Source organism: Macrotis lagotis, chromosome 1, assembly GCF_037893015.1.
Source record: "Macrotis lagotis isolate mMagLag1 chromosome 1, bilby.v1.9.chrom.fasta, whole genome shotgun sequence".
Lineage (NCBI taxonomy): Eukaryota > Metazoa > Chordata > Mammalia > Peramelemorphia > Peramelidae > Macrotis > Macrotis lagotis.
This window is the reverse complement of record NC_133658.1, coordinates 774,465,946-774,482,885: the sequence shown is the minus strand read 5'-3', so window position 1 is coordinate 774,482,885 and position 16,940 is coordinate 774,465,946.

Sequence of the window (16,940 nt, the reverse complement as noted above, 5' to 3'; positions counted from 1 at the left end):
CAGCGATCATCTCTGCAGATAATTCCCAGATCTATATAGTGAACCTTAGTCTGTCTAGAGCTCCAGTACCAAATCATCTTTTGTACTTCTCAAGGTGCTCCCTATTGACTTCAGGATCTATTTTAAAATGCTCTCTTTGGCATATAACAACTTTCACAGTCGAGCTCCTTCCAACCTTTCTTTTCTTTATATTTATTTTTTTTAATATTTTATTTCTCTCTATATACTCCAAAAGTTGATGAAACTGTATTTCTTTCTTTCCTTTCTCAGTTATGCCTCTAAAGGTCCACTTTCTGCATTAAGTCTTTCTTAATTCTCCTTAATCTTAGTATCTAATTTCCGAGATTATCTCCAATTTATCTTGTTTGTACATAAACTAGATTCCCTGAGAGCAGGGACCATTTATTTCTTCTTTGTATCCCCAAGGCTTAGCACATTACCTACACATAATCAACTCTTAAAATATGTTCTAATGGACTGGTACTAATAGGTACTTAATAACTAGTCATTGATTGATTAAGTATTTGTTTCATAAATATACAAAAATGAAACATAATATAACTGAAAGAGGTTTCATTTTAATAAGCACTAGTGAGAGCTAGGACTTCTGTAATATGTTCCACTTTTTACTTCTAAATCAAATTATATAAAATTCTACCTCTCAAATTGGAAAGAAAATCTTTGGGGGGGGAGGCAATTGAAGCTCTGAATACCAAAACTGAACCCTTCAGGTTCATATTCTTGAAGTGATTATAGTTAAATCTTTCCTCCAGTGTTGTGGGTAATAAATTGAACAATGAGTATTATCACCCATATAAATTTATCTTTAATAATGCCACTATTTGGGGAAGCTAGGTGGCACAGTGAATAGCCCTGGAGTCAAGAGGAACTGAGTTCAAATTCAACCTCAGACCCATAATAATTACTTAGCTGTATGACCTTGGGCAAGTCACTTAACCCCATTGCTTCCCCCCCAAAAAATAACTAAAAATAATGTCATTATTTAGGAGGCTTAAGATGTTGCTAACAAATATAATTTATTCATACATATATATGTGGATGCATATATATATATATATGAATATAAATTGAAACTCTGAAGACTCTACTTTAAAAGATTATTATATAACCCTCATTCTTAAGGGAGAGTATGGAAAATAAAATAATTTTCTACAATATACCCCCCAAATTTGTTCACCATGAACATGTATTTATGTTAGCCTTGAAAGGGTGATTCAACATTAGAAGAACTGTTAGTGTGATTAATAATGTAAATAAATTCCCATTATATGCCAAGTCCCCTGCTAAGGATAGATATAATTTTATTTCATACAGTCTCTTTAGAAGAGAAAGAAGAGAGAAGCTTAGAGTTTCAGATATGAGGAAGGACTTAGGGAGTAATTAACAGATGAAGTATTTATTATCAATAATGAGTAGCAAAAATGTCTTAATATAATTAATATCTTCATCTTACATATAATTTGCATAAATTCTGAATCAGACCAGGGTCAAATACTGTGTAAAGGGCATGGAGCAGTATCTAAGAAGAGAAAGATAAAAATAGAACTATATAGAGAAAAGTTGAAGTTAAAGAGGAGTTGATTAATAGGTACTTAGAAGATTTTTAAAAAACCCTTAATTGGCCTATTTTTTGTTTAGAGACAGAAGTATCCAATTTTTATATTTCTTTCAATTTAATAAAGAAATGAATAAATGAATGTTACTGCCTAAATATATCATTGTTTAGAATAAAACCATAAATTAATATATTGTGGAATATCCCTGATGATGTCGTTTCTTAGCATGTATGACCATGGGAAAGTTTCTTAATGACTTTGTATCTCAGTTTCCTCATCTATTAAAAGGTGATAATATTTATAATAGATATCTTACAGGATAAGAGCTTGAAGAGGCCGTTTAGTACAACCTCCTCCTATGGGCAGCTAGATTGGTCCAGTGGATAAAGCACCAGACCTGAAGTCAGGAAGATTTGAGTCCAGGCCTCAGACACATTTAGCTACATGACTCAGGATAAATCACTTAATCCTCATGTGCCTCAGTTTGTCATCTGCAAAATGGGGATACATTCGAGAAAGAAATGACAAATCTGAGGTTAATAAGTTGTAAGTGTTTTGAAAACTCTAAAATCCTAAATAAGTACTAGTCTTCATTTTCATTATATACCTGAAATAAACTAAACCATCTGTTCTGTTCTACCTTAATCAAATATCATCCTCCACATGGGGATCAAAGGAGAGGCGACATAATACCTGGGAAAAACTAAAAACCTTCTGTAAAGAGTCAGCCAGTCAGGAACCTAGCATATATTAAAAGGCCACTATGTGCCAATATCTGTCTGACATGCTAAAGATGCAAAGAAAGGCAAAAAACAATCTCTTTTCTCAAGGAAAATATAATGAGGGAGACAACAGGCAAGCCATGTAAAAACATGAAATATAGAGGCTAAATTGGGGGTAATCTCTTTGGAAAAGCACTAAGACTTTAGCTCAAAATTGAAGGAAGTCAGTGATGCTAGGAGACACAAATGAGGAGAGAGTATTCTAAGCTATTAGTAATGACCAGAGCATACTTGGAGTTTGAAGACTGGGTGTCATTTGAGGAGAAGCAAGGGGGCCATTGGATCTCAGATTATGTGGAAGAGAGGAAGGTTTAAGAAGATTAAAAAAAAGACAAAGGGAAATAGGGAAATAGGGGTAAGATTAACAAAGGCTTTGAAGACCAGACAGGATTTTATATTTGTTCCATGGCAAGCAATTTGGGACAAAATTGAGTGAGTAATTTTCTGAAGATAATCTACTCTGATTCTCTCCTTTTTGATTCTGGATCATTTATTATTCATCTATTCTGCCTATCTGGGAATATATTGATGGGCAAACTTTTTTAGTATGTCTGTCTAATTGCATGCTATGATCTGGGTAACGTTTTTTTTTTATTTTAGGGGTTTTTTTTGCAAGGCAATGGGGCTAAGTGGCTTGCCCAAGGCCACACAGTTAGGTAATTATTAAATGTCTGAGGTGGGATTTGAACTCAGGTACTCCTGACTCCAGGACTGATGCTCTATACACTGGACCACCTAGCTGCTCCATAATATGTTTTTTCATAACTTATTTTGCTAGCATGAATGTCTTAGCTGATTTTTTAACGAACTTGGATCCTATTGAGGAGTCCCTTTTGTGTATCTAGTCACAACAATTAGTTTTATATCATCTGAAGCCAAAAGTTTTTGTAAAGCCTGTCTGTCAAGAATAAATTCCTTTTCTACTTAAACTTCTCCATGACACTGGTAAATATTTTGCTGAGCATGTCAAATTCTTGTATACCTTGCTTAGTATTAATAGAGAATTAATGAATGAAGTCTCATATTGATCAACATGTGTGTGTGTTTGTGTGTGTGTGTGCACATATAGAATATATACAAACAAATATGATATAACCTTGTTGGAGGATATTGGATTTATTTATTTTTAATCAACAAAACTCTAGTGCTTGGCTATTAACTTCAGGATTAAATATAAATTCCTTTGGTTAGCATTTAATGCTCTTCTTAACCAGGACTCTTCTTACCTTTTCAATATTCTTACACATTACTTTCTTTTAGCTATTCTACTCACTGGTTCTACACACTCTCTTCTTTGTTGTTCTCCATACCCAAACTTCCTTCTCTATACCTTTATACAAATTACCACATTTCCCCATGTATAAGAACTCTCATGTATAAGATGCACCTTAATTTGGGGGCCCAAAATTTTTAAAAAAGTATTATATAAAGTTATTGAACTCAAGTTTTATTCATCATTAAAGTCACACAGCTCCCCATCACTGTCAAAATTCCCATCCATTGGCTTGTTTTTATCTGTGTTTGATGATGAATCACTGTCTTAGGAGAGCCTCTGACTCTCTCCTGCCTGTGCTCTGGTCTGGGGTTTACCACAAGCACTCCCTGGGCAAGTTTGGTTCATGGACTCGTGCTTAGTCCATTCCAGTTTATAGACTCCTTTGATATCAGTAACTTCTTTTTCATCAACAATTTTTCTTGTCTCCTGCTGTGCCATCTTTGTAGACACTGGAATCATTTACTCTTCAATCCATATCTTCAATTCCTTTTGGCTGACTTCTTCTTCAGCCATGGCAGTTTCAGTAGGGTTTCTTCTTCCCGTATCCAGTCTTGGACTATTTTCTCAGTTGGAGGAGGATGAGGCTCAGCAGCACAATTTCCATTCACTTTTGCAAACTGGATCACTTTGAACTTGAACTCAGCACTGTACGAAAACTTTATCTAAGCCATTTCTGGGCAGAATGTGGCAAAAACATCAGCTAATGTGAAACAATGAGTGCAAAGACAGCAAATGTGAAAAGTGGGAAATGCGAGTAAAAAAATCTACAACCACTGTATAAGACACTTCCAGTTTTTAGACCCCAAATTTTTCAGAAAAGGTACTTCTTTTACATGGGGAAATATGGTAAATAATTTTGCCTCAACTTCCTTCAGGACTCTTCTATAAGAGGCTTTTCTGCACTTCTTCCCAATGTTTGTGTCTCCCCCTTCAAAAGTTACCTTCCATCTACTCTGTATGTCCTGTCTCTCTCTCTCTCTCTCTCTCTCTCTCTCTCTCTCTCTATATATATATATATATATATATATATATATATATATATATATATATATATATGTGTGTGTGTGTGTATTTACATGCTGTTTCCTCTAGTTGAACATAAACTTCTTAGAGGTAGAGATTTGTTTTTCTTCATATCACCAGCACTCAATACAGAGTCTGATGTATAATAATCATTTGATGCCTGCTAACGGATTTTTCTGTGAAGAAGTTTGTTCTTAGTGTTCAGTAGCAGGGAAATCCACAGTCCCAGATTTTCAACTGTAAAAGTCAGCTTTGATTGAATTAATCCCAGACACAGTCAGAGTCTGTTATAGAAGTAGATGATGTGTTGAGGTCAACTTCTAGTCCACTAAGAATTTTTTTTAAAGTAAGAATAAAAATTACTCCTGAAATCACTTGATAATGGATATAAAAAATATTGATTTACTTCTCAGTCAGCTGTGTGACTGTAAAGATATAGTCTGCCTTAAAAATTGTTAAGACTTATCTTCTCATATTTTCATCAAAGACAGCTTTGATGTAGTAGAAAGAAACATTCTTATAAATAGATTTTTAGAGATGAGAACATGGGCATACAGTTCAATGGTTGTTGATATTTTTCTGTCACCTTTTTTAGTTATGGGACAGTTTATGATTTTTTCCATTCATCTGGTCTCTTTCCTTCTTTGAGATATCTCAAAAAACAATTCCTTAGTACTTTTAAGATGGAGCCCTCCCAAAATGAATTTCTCCTAAATTTATTTAGTGAGGTCTAAATGATCTTCTGTCTTGAAAGCAATTTCAACTTTTTCTTCTGGCATATCTGAAAATGAGTTGAGGAAATACAAATTATATGAATGTGCTCTCATCACTGATAAGAAGAAATCACCCTAAAACATATAATCCCTTATAAATCAGATGACTACTCAAGCTATATCTGAAAAAAAATTTAAACATCAAAGATACATACCCAATTATTATTTCTTCCTCTCTCTCTCTCTCTCTCTCTCTCTCACACACACACACACACACACACACACACACACACACACACACACACACATATCTCCCTCCAACCTCTTTCCCATCTAGCCTTCCCTACAAAAATGTAGGGGGAAAAAAGGGAAGTTAGAAATAAAAGGATGGAGATCCCACCAAGGAAAAAGAGAAGATTCAAAGAAGTTTTCAATTGTATACATTGTTGAGGATCTTCAGTGAAGGTCTGGCTCTTTTGGGGAAAAATGGAAGTAAAGTTCAGGAGGCAGGAAAGTGGGAAAGCCAGCAGGAGTCACAGTGCAATACTGGTCCCAACAGCTTAATAATAAAAGAGGTCCCAGTGGCTAGATAGAGCAAGCCAGCAGGGAGGACTCCAGCCCCAAACAAAGTCTGTACCCTGAGAAAAACTGGGGTAAAAGACAGTACTGGGTCCAAAACAAACCACTATTAAATGAGAATCCGAACATAAAGGGGGGGGGGGGGAATGAGACTTCTGCAAAGGAAAGGCCTGGACTGCATAGTTAACATCTTAGTCATTGACAAGCCAGGGATCAGACCCCAGCCCCAGCAAAAAAAGCAAAAAAGCTTGTAGCTATACACCCTGTACCCCAGGAGCAGAGCTAAAATAGCAAAGATGAACAAAAAAGGCTAAAAGAACACTTACTATAGAAATCTGTAGACAAAGATGACAGCAATGCCACATCTGACAAAGAAAGCAATGAAAAATCACTCATGGGGTAGTATCAAAACAGTCCATAAACTGGACTCAAATACAAAAGCTCATCAAAGAGCTTATAAAAGAATTTAAAAACCAAAGAAGAGAGGAAGAAAAATGATGGAAAAAATAAATTAAAGTCATACAGGAAAATTATGAAAAATTGACCAAAGAAATGAATTTTGTTAAAAGTAAAAATAACCAACTGGAAAAGGAAATACCAAAACTAATAGAAGAAAATAAAACCATAAAAATAAGAACTGAACAAATAAAAACCATGAATCTACAAGACTAAGATTACATCAAAGAAAATGAAAAGACTGAAAAAATTGAAGAAAATGTAAAGTAACTTTTAGGGAAAGCAAATGACCTGGAAAATAGATCAAGGAGAGACAATCTATGAATCATCAGAATGAATCAAGGAAAGAACCTGGAAAACATCATGCAGGAAATTATAAGAGAAAACTGCCCAAATCTCTTAGAAAAAAGATAACAATATCACCATTAAAAGAATCTACAGAAACCCTCCAGAAAGAAACCCCAGGATAAAAACTCCAAGGGCTGTAATAACCAAATTCCAGAAATCTCAAATAAAGGAGAGAATATTGCAAGCAACAAAAAAGAAAGCAATTGAAATATAAAGGAAGCACAATTAGATTCACACAGGACCTATCAACCTCAACATTGAAGGATCAGAAGCCCTGGAATAGCATATTTCAGAGAGCAAAAAAACCTGAGATTATAACCCAGAATGTACTGCTCTGCAAAATTCAGTGTATACTGACAGGGAAAAAAACAGATGTTCAACAAAATAGAAGACTTTCAGAATTTCCTGACACAAAGACCAGAACTGAAAAGAGAATTCAATTGCCAAATACACAACTCAAGAATTCTATTTTAAAAAAGGATAAATGAAAAGGGGAAGGTAAAAACAATACAAATGTTGGTCAAGACTATCAAATTGGGGCAGTTATGTGGCGCAGTGGATAGAGCACCAGCCCTGGCATCAGGAGTACCTGAGTTCAAATGAAGCCTCAGACAATTAATAATTACCTAGCTGTGTGGTCTTGGGCAAGCCACTTAACCCCCCCATTGCCTTGCAAAAACAAAATCTAAAAAAAAAAATACTATCAAATTATATACAGCTCTAAAAGGGAAGATATAACACTTAGAATTCTTTAAAACTTTATTTCTCTAAGGGTAATTAGGGAGTAGAATATAATTAAAGGGAATTAACCTAAAGGATATGGGTATAATTGGATCTTATCTCTCCATTGTAGAGGCCCAAGTTTGAGATGAAAAATTCTAAAGAAAAGCAGGGGTGTTAACTTTACACTTAAATCACTCATTATCCTTTGACTCATAATCACATGGTGCTTAACACCATGCCTAATGTGGGCATCATTAACTGTGAGAACCTGAGTCAATGTCTCTGTAACTTAACAATCATTTGTAAAGTTCTCAGGTGAGACCCCCCCCCCCCCCCACAGAGCCTCCCGGTACTTAGAGATCTTTAAGATTCTTATAGTTAATTAGATCAGGGTTTGACTTAACAGGTGCTTCACTTAACAAGGTGTTAAGTACACCTGGTGGAGAGGGGCAACAAAGTGGTCGAGAGAATCCAGGGTAGGAATCCTAATCTCAGAAAAGTAAAGCAAAAATAAATCTCATTAAAAGAGATAAGGAAGAAAACCACACCTTCTTAAAAGGCAAATTGGTAATAAAGCTTTATCAATATTAAACATGTATGCAGCTAGTAGTAGAGCATCCTAATTCCTAAAGGAAAAGCTGAGTGAAATACAAGGAGACATAGCAAAATTTAATAATGCAAGACCTCAACATCCCTCTCTCAGAATTAGATAAATCTAACAACAAAATAAACAAGAAGGAAATTAAGAAGGTGAATGAAATCTTTTAAAACTTAGATATGATAGACCTCTGTAGAAAACTTAATGGGGATAGAAAAGAATATACCTTTTTTTCAGCAGTAAATGGCCCCTTTACCAAAATTGACAATGCACTATGGCACAAAACCTTATAATCAAATGAAGAAAGGCAGAAACAATAAATACACATTTCTCAAATCTTGATGCAATAAAATATATGCATATATATTTTAGAGTCAAGGAAAGATAAACCAAGAAGTAATTGGAAATTAAATAACTTTATCTTAAATAATGAGTGGATCAAACAGCAAATAATAAAAATAATCAATTATTATATCCAAAAAATGAAAATAATGAGACTTCATACCAAAATCTTTGGGATGTAGCAAAGGCAGTTTTGAGGGGAAACTTTATATCTCTAAATGCCTATATGAATAAAGTAGAGAAAGAGGAGATCAATGAATTGGATATGCAACTAAAAAAGCTAGAAAAAGAACAAATTAAACATCTCTTTAAATACCAAATAAAAAGTTCTGAAAATCAAGGGAGAGAGATTAATAAAATTGAAAGTGAGCCACTAATCTCAGACATATGAGTTAGTTTTATGAAAAAGTCAACTAAGAACTGGTTTTATGAAAAAGTCAATAAAATAGACAAACCTTCGGTTATTGTGATTTTAAAAAAAGAAATAAGATAATCAAATAGTCACTATCAAAAATGAAAAGGTGAGCTTATCACTAATGAGGAGAAAATTAAAGAGATAATTCGAAGCTACCTTGCTGAACTGTCTGTCAATAAATTGTATAACTTGAGTGAAATGAATGAATATTTACAAAAATACAAGCTTCCCAGATTAACAGAAGAGGAAATTAGTTACTTAAATAACTCCATTCCAGACAAAAAGAAATTGAAGAAACCATCAATAAATTCCCTAAGTAAAATTCTCCAGGTCCAGATGTATTTACAAATGAATTCTACCAAACATTTAAGGAACAACTAATTCCTATTCTACATAAACTATTTTTTAAAAATAGGAGAGGAAGGAGTTCTGCCAAACTCATTTTATGATACCAATATGGTGCTGATACATAAACCAGGAAGAACCAAAACAGAAAAAGAAAATTATAGATCAGTCTCCCTCATGTGTATTGATGCAAAAGTCTTAAACAAAATTTTAGCAACAAGACTACAGCAAGTTATTACCAGGATAATACACTATGATCAGGTTGGATTTATACCAGGTAGGCAGAGATGGTTCAACATTAGGAAAACACTCAACATAATTAAACATATCAATAGCAAAACTAACAGAAACCATATGATTAACCCAATAGATGCTAAAACACTTTTGATAAAATACATCTTTTCCTCTAAAAGCACTAGAAAGTTTAGGAATAAATGAAATTTTCCTTAAAATAATGAATAGTATCTATTTAAAACCATCACAAATATTATATGTAATGTGAATAAAGTCAGGGCATTTCCAATAAAAATCAGGGGTGAAACAAGGGTGCCCATTATCACCCTTACTATTTAATATAGTATTAGAAATGCTAAGAGAAGAAAAAGAAATTAAAGGAATCATAATTGGCAATGAGTAAAGAAACTTTCACTCTTTGCAGATGATATGATGGTATACCTAGAAAACTCAAGAAAATCACCTTCAAAACTCCTTGAAGCAATTAACAAATTCAGCAAAGTAGCAGGATACAAAATAAACCAACATAAATCATCAGGTTTTCTATATATGAACAACAAAGCCCAAGAGCAAGAAATAGAGAAATTCTATTTAAAATAATTATAGACACCATTAAATATTTAGGAATCTACCTCCCAAGTCAAACCCAGAAACTGTATGAACATAATTATAAAGGACTCTTCACCCAAATAAAGTCATATTTAAATAATTGGGAAAATGACAAATGCTCATGCTTATGTTGAGCTAATATAATAAAAAAGACAATTATACCCAAATTAAATTACTTATTCAGTGCTATACTGACCAAACTACCAAATAACTATTTTACAAACTAGAAAAAATAGCGGAAAAGTTCATATGGAGAATAAAAGGGCAAGAAAAGCAAGGGGACTGATTTAAAAAAAAAGGTAAAGGAATAAATCAGCAGTCATCAAAACTCCCTGGTATTGATTAAGAAATAGAATAATGGATCAGTGAATTAGGATAGGTTCAAAAAAAAGTACAGTAAATTTTTACAGCAATCTACTATTTGACAAACAACGACATCAGCCTCTGGGATAAGTGATCACTATTTGACAAAAATTGTTGGGAAAACTGGAAAATAACATGGCAAAAACTAGGCAGAGATCAACACCTCATACCATATACCAAAATAAGATCAAAATGGGTACAGGATTTAGATATAAATAATGATACCACAGATAAAGTCATAGACCCAAAAAATACTCTTTCAATCTGATCTATGGAAAAGGGATAAATTTATGACCAAATAAGAATTAGAGCACATTACAAATGGCAAAATGAATGATTTTGATTGTATTAAATTAAAAAGGTTTTGCACTATTAAAATAAATACTGCCAAAATTAGAAGGAAAACAGAAAGCTGGGAAACAATCTTCACAACAAGGAGCTCTGATAAAGGTCTCATTTCTAAAATATATAGAGAACTTCATCAAATTTATAAAGTCACCAGTAATTCCTCAGTTGATAAATGGTCAAAGGATATGGATAGTTTTCAAATGAATAAATTAAAGCTATATATAATCATATGAAAAAATGCTTCCAATCACTATTGATTAGAGAAATGCAAATTAAAACAACAATGAGGTATCATCTCACACCTATTAGACTAGCAAAGATGAGAAAAAAGGGAAGATGATCAATGTCAGAGAGATTGTGGAAGGATTAGGATATTGGTACACTGTAGTGGAATTGTGAATGGATCCAACCTTTCTAGAGAGCAATATGGAACTATGCCCAAAGAGCATGCTGTACATTCCCTTTTACCCAGTAATTCCAATTCTATGCCTATATCCAGAATAAATTATAAAAACAAGGGAAAAGTCCTACATGTTCCAAAATATTCATAGCAGTTCTTTTTTTTTTGTAGTGGCAATGAATTGGAAATTGAGGGGATGCCCATCAATTGGGGAATGGCTAAACAAGTTATGGTTCATAAATACTATGGAACACTATTTTTCTATAAGAAAGCATAAAGGGTCAAACTCTAGAGAAGCATGGAATGACTTATGGGATCTGATGCTGGGCAAAGGGAGTAGAATCAAGAGAACACATCAACAACAGCAAGTATGCATCAACAACATTATGAGATGAGCAATCTTGATGGAAGTAGCCCCTCTCAGCAGTCCTGAGAGCTAGGACAATGTCTTTGACTGGTTATGGACTATATTATCCCCAGAGGAAGAAAAACAAAACAAAACAGAATACACAGGAAAAAATGGGGAAAAACATCCTTCTGAATCTGTTATAAAAATTATCTCTTATGTATCTCTTTACCTTAATCCTAATTCCTCCAGCCAAAAATTACTAATTTGTAAACATGTTTAACAAAATATGTATATAAAATGCTAACCTAACTGTTCCCTGCTGAGGGGAGGGTGTTGGGAAAGGAGGATGGAGGGAAATTTTGTAACTTGGAAATATGCATATCCATATGAATGAAAATAAATATTTCTTTAAAAAGAATTTTAAAAAGAAAGAAAAGGATAGGAAATTAGGCTGGAGTTGGATTATGAAGAGGAGTTAGAAAGAGTAAGGAGTTGAGAGGAAACAATAAATAAAGAAAATATAGGAAAAGGAAAGTTATGTATAGAAAATCAGGGGAAGAAAGAAAAGATAGAATTTAGATATATTCCAAAAGTTTATATGTTTCTAATATTCCACTTATCTTCTGCTCTTTAACGAAGGGCTAATCCAGAAAACGGCTTAAAAGGATTTAGAATTGAATACAAATTTTTAATTTAAACCTTGAAATTATATTAGCAGACATTTTTTCAAGGGAACATAAAAATCCTTAAAATTGTGAAGGAGAGTGGGATGTGAAGCAGAATAGCAAAAGAGGAGGACAAGATTATTTGGCAAGAAGGTAAAACAAAGGGCAGAAAGATGTCACCAAAACAAATTTAATCTGTTCTTTACCATTTCTCCCAAGGCCAGCTCTGTAGCTGATAATTAAATCAACTAAGTAAAGAAAATTAGCCTCCCACAAACCTGAAACTTCAAAATTACAGTCCCAGAGATTGTAATGTTCAATTCCTTAGCTCTTTCCCACTCAAATGACACTGAAAAATCTCTAAATTCCTCTTTGAATTTCTCTTGCCTTCTTTCTAAAGCTTCCCCCCCATCTTTCCAGCATATCATCTTTTCAACAGTGATAGCCAGAATCTTATACTCTCCACAAGTCTCATAATCTTTTTGAAATAACTTAATGGAGGTAAAAAAAAAAAAAACCTTTCATTCAGCAGACAAGCTTCTTATTTCTCTCTTCAAAGTCAAAAAAGTCAGTCTGGTAAACAACCACCTTAGTCTGTGCCAGGCTTCAGTAGACAATTTCTGTTAAATTAATTTAACATGCTCTCCAGGATTCAGCTATACTAATAATTTCTTTTCCTGATATCTAATATAAATGAGAGTCTGCTGCTTTTATTTTGAGTTCTAATATGAATTTTAAAAAAATACATGACCAAAAGAAATCAAATAGTCTAGGCAAACATTAATATATATCAGCTTTTCCTATTCCTAAGATCAAGGAAAATTAGTAACTGTAATCATACACCATGGGTGAACTGGACTAAGTCCATTAAATTCAGGCAGCCCAGTAATCACTGCTTGTTTGTAAGAAGAAGCTGCAAAGTTATGACTTGTTATGCTACTTGTTAAGCATTAATACTATACTATTGAGCCTAGTCAATCTATTTTGGTTATTTTCTATGGTTTTCAAAATCAAACTAAAATTCAATTTTGAAATAATTGGTATTGAAATAGACTTTTTTCTGTAAGTTGAAAGGAAATAGATGAGGGGCATTACTTTTTTTGAGATAAGGGTAAGAAGGAACAGTGATGAATACTTATTTCACACAACTATATGTGGTCTAAAATAGTGTTAATAGTCTTTGTACAGGTGGGATTAGATTTCATTATTAGTTGTGCTTCTTCTGCTTTATAGAACTGAATCAATGGATAGGAGATAAGGAAGCATTTACTCATAAGTAGAGCCTTCTAAAATGAAGCAGAAAGTCACGCAAAGTTCTTTCACTGGAAGCCAGGGAATCAACATCCATCATTAATGCTGCAGTGTGGACTACCTAATTTCTATAGTTCCCCTATGAATTCTAAGATCCATTACAGTAAGCTTACAAATGTCTAGTATGAAAGACAATATGATAAGAAGTTTGTGAACTTAAGACTCATGAAGACATGGGTTCAAATTTCATCCTTGACCTTTACTAATAGTATGATGATATTCATACTAATTAAACTTTCTGAGCTCCATTTTTCTCACCAACAAAATGAGTATAATAAAACTTGTGCTTAGCTTGTAGAGATGCTATGAGAAGCAAATGAGATTTTATATATGAAAAGTGCTTTGAAAATATTAAAGAAAACTTCACTTGGAGAGATACAGGTAAGTTAGGATGTAATGTGTTTGAAAATTAGAAGCACATTTATTGTTTATTCAGTCTTCTCATCATTTCCTCTAGTTTAAGAGAAAATAGATCTTATGTAATATTAACTGATTTGTGTTCTATATCACATCCTTTCCTCCTCCTGACTCCTAAAGGATCTTATACTATTTTCTTTATTAACATCTATAAGCCTTTTAATATTCACTTCTGTCTTTATACCTTGAATGGTCTCAGCTTGAAAAGAAAGTTTCACTTGATCTATGCCTCTACTAGCTGCTTTGCTGTTTATCTCTTATGTTAAGCTTCCAACTTTTTAAACAAATCTCTCTCTCCCTCCCTCCCCTCCCTCTAAATCATATATCTATCTATATCTGTATCTGTATCTGTATGTATATGTGTATGTATATGTATATGTATATGTATATCTATATCTATATCTATATCTATATCTATATCTATACCTATATCATCTATATCATCTATATCTATATCTATATCTAATCAATATCTATATAAATCTAGGTTTTCAACAACCTTCTTCCTTATTTCCCTGTTTTTTGCTTTCTGCATCCCTCCCTATTCAAACTACCCTCTCAGACTTCCTTATTTCCAAATGACTCCCATATTTTCAAACCAAATGGCTTTTTCTCAGACTTACTTACAATTCACTTCTTGTGGACATTTGAAATTGTTGTTCATATATGAATTTTTTTGGTCTGTATTTCCCTTCAAAGTCAGTTTGCTCTTGCAATATATGAAAAAAAGAAAGTGAAGGGAATAATCAGTGAGATAGTGTCTATATCCAAAGCACTACTTCAAACAGTCCGCAAAGATATTATCTCATTTGATCTTTATAATGACCCTGCAAGGTAGATGCTCTTATTGCTTCCTCTTTATAGTTGAAAAAAAATAGAGGCAACTAAAGGTTAAGTGGCTTACTTCAAAATCAAATAACTAGTAAATCTGAAGTCAAGACTTCTTGAATCCGAAACCAGCACTCCATTTACTAGACTACCAGTTGCCTCAGAAAACAATTAAAAACATATCAAATTTTCTTAGGTTTCATAATTTCTAGATATTCCTTATCTTTATTCTTAACTTGAATGCTTTTATTATCATCCCTCACCTTCATCACCTATATCCACTAGTCATAAATTTGTTTATTTTTGCTTCCAAATGTCCCTATCACTCATATTTCATTTTTAAATTTTCTATTCTTAGCATCACCATTATGGTTCAGATGCTAATTACTTCATTCTTAGACCAAAGAGAATGATGCTGAGATAAATTCAAGCATTATATCTAGAGTAAAAGCTCCATGTTAGGCAGTACTGGGCAATAAAGTTAAGTAGGACTAGATACAGAGAGATTATGGTGGTATTTGAGTACCAAACTCAGGAAATTTAATGTTATTCTATAAATGTAGAATGATATTCCATAAACAATTATATCATGTTCATTATCATAGCTATTTATTATATTCTAAAGTGTCCAAGGTACTGTACATATGCTGTGGGGAAATTAAAAATCTGGAAAATACCTAGCCCCTCACTTACTTATGACACCAACAGAGATAGTGATAAGATAATATTGCATAATAAATGTGTTGGATGGTGTAGGGAGAGGATATATTTAGGTCTTCAAGTGCATGTGCCATATACTATGCTCTTTGTGGATGTATTATATAGATTTTTAAAAAAATTTCTTCCAGGCTTAATATAGTACCTGGTACACAGTAGATAATTAGTAAATGTTTATTGCAATTTAATATAATTAGCTATTAGTCAATATTAAAATTATTGGGTATGTTATTCAAATATCATCATCATAATCTAGCCTCATTCTGCCCATACAGCTTAATTCCTATTGCTCCCCAAGATAAAACTCTAGTTCTAGGAAGACTGTCCTCTAGACTTCATTATCCCTAATAAATAAGCCCAGAGAGAAAGGAGTTTAGGTAAGGAGAATCATTATTACTTGACTACCAACACTAAACAATTCCCTTAGAATATCATAGTCACTTTTTTACTTTAAGACTTGTTCACTTTAAGATTTTGTTCACTCATCTGGTACATACTCTCTTCTTTCACCTATGGAAATCTTTTTCATCCTTTGAAGCCTGACTTTCTTATCACTCCTTCAAAAATCCTATTGAAATTTATCTAGACTAGGTTGATATTCAATGGAATTCTATAGCATTTACTACATATACTAATTATATCTGTTTCCATATACACTCATATACTGGTTTGCATTATTTATCAATTTTGTTGGATTCTCTTTTGTTTTACCAATTTTTAAGCTGTTAAAGTATAGAAACTAAGTCTCATGTCTATTGTTCCAACTTCAGCACCTAATATAATGTTTTGTATGATATATTCATATTCAGTGAATGAATAAATGAATTAATTTCCCCATAGTGATCAATAAATATTATTTATAATAATGATGATAGAAAAACAACCTGAAAATATATCTAAATTTTTCATCCCTTTCTGCTTACTCCAAAAGGGAGTTGAAAAGCAAAGTGAGACTGTATCCTGGTGGGTCTCCTAGGCAACTTCATAATGTCATGTTTCAGGACACTGAACACCTGCAGTTCTTTATTTTATCATATAATATATTTGATAAGAGGTAAATGGCAAAATTCTACAAAAACTGAGCCCAATATTTTCAAGTAAATTCATAAATACTATAAAATGTTATAGAAATTATTTTTAACTTTTGAATTAGATATTGAAATTCAAATCATCTAAGTACTAATTTCATTAATACTTTAACATAAAACAGTACGGAAGAAAAATTAAGATAGTTTTTAATGTCTCTTTCATTAAGAGAAGTGATAAATGATAAATACTGATTCATTCACATTTATTGAATGCCATATTGTGTGCAAAGCACTACACTAGGTAGAAAAACTGAACAAAATTAAGTTCTACTCTCAAGAAACTTAGTGTAACACAGGACCAATAAATATAATACAAATACACTGTGGGAGGAGTATTACTGAGGTTAAAAATATACTAAGTGTGGGTGAGAAAGAGACAGAGATAGAAAGGAGAGATCACTTCTAGATGAAGGGATCAGGAAGGCTTTATGAAG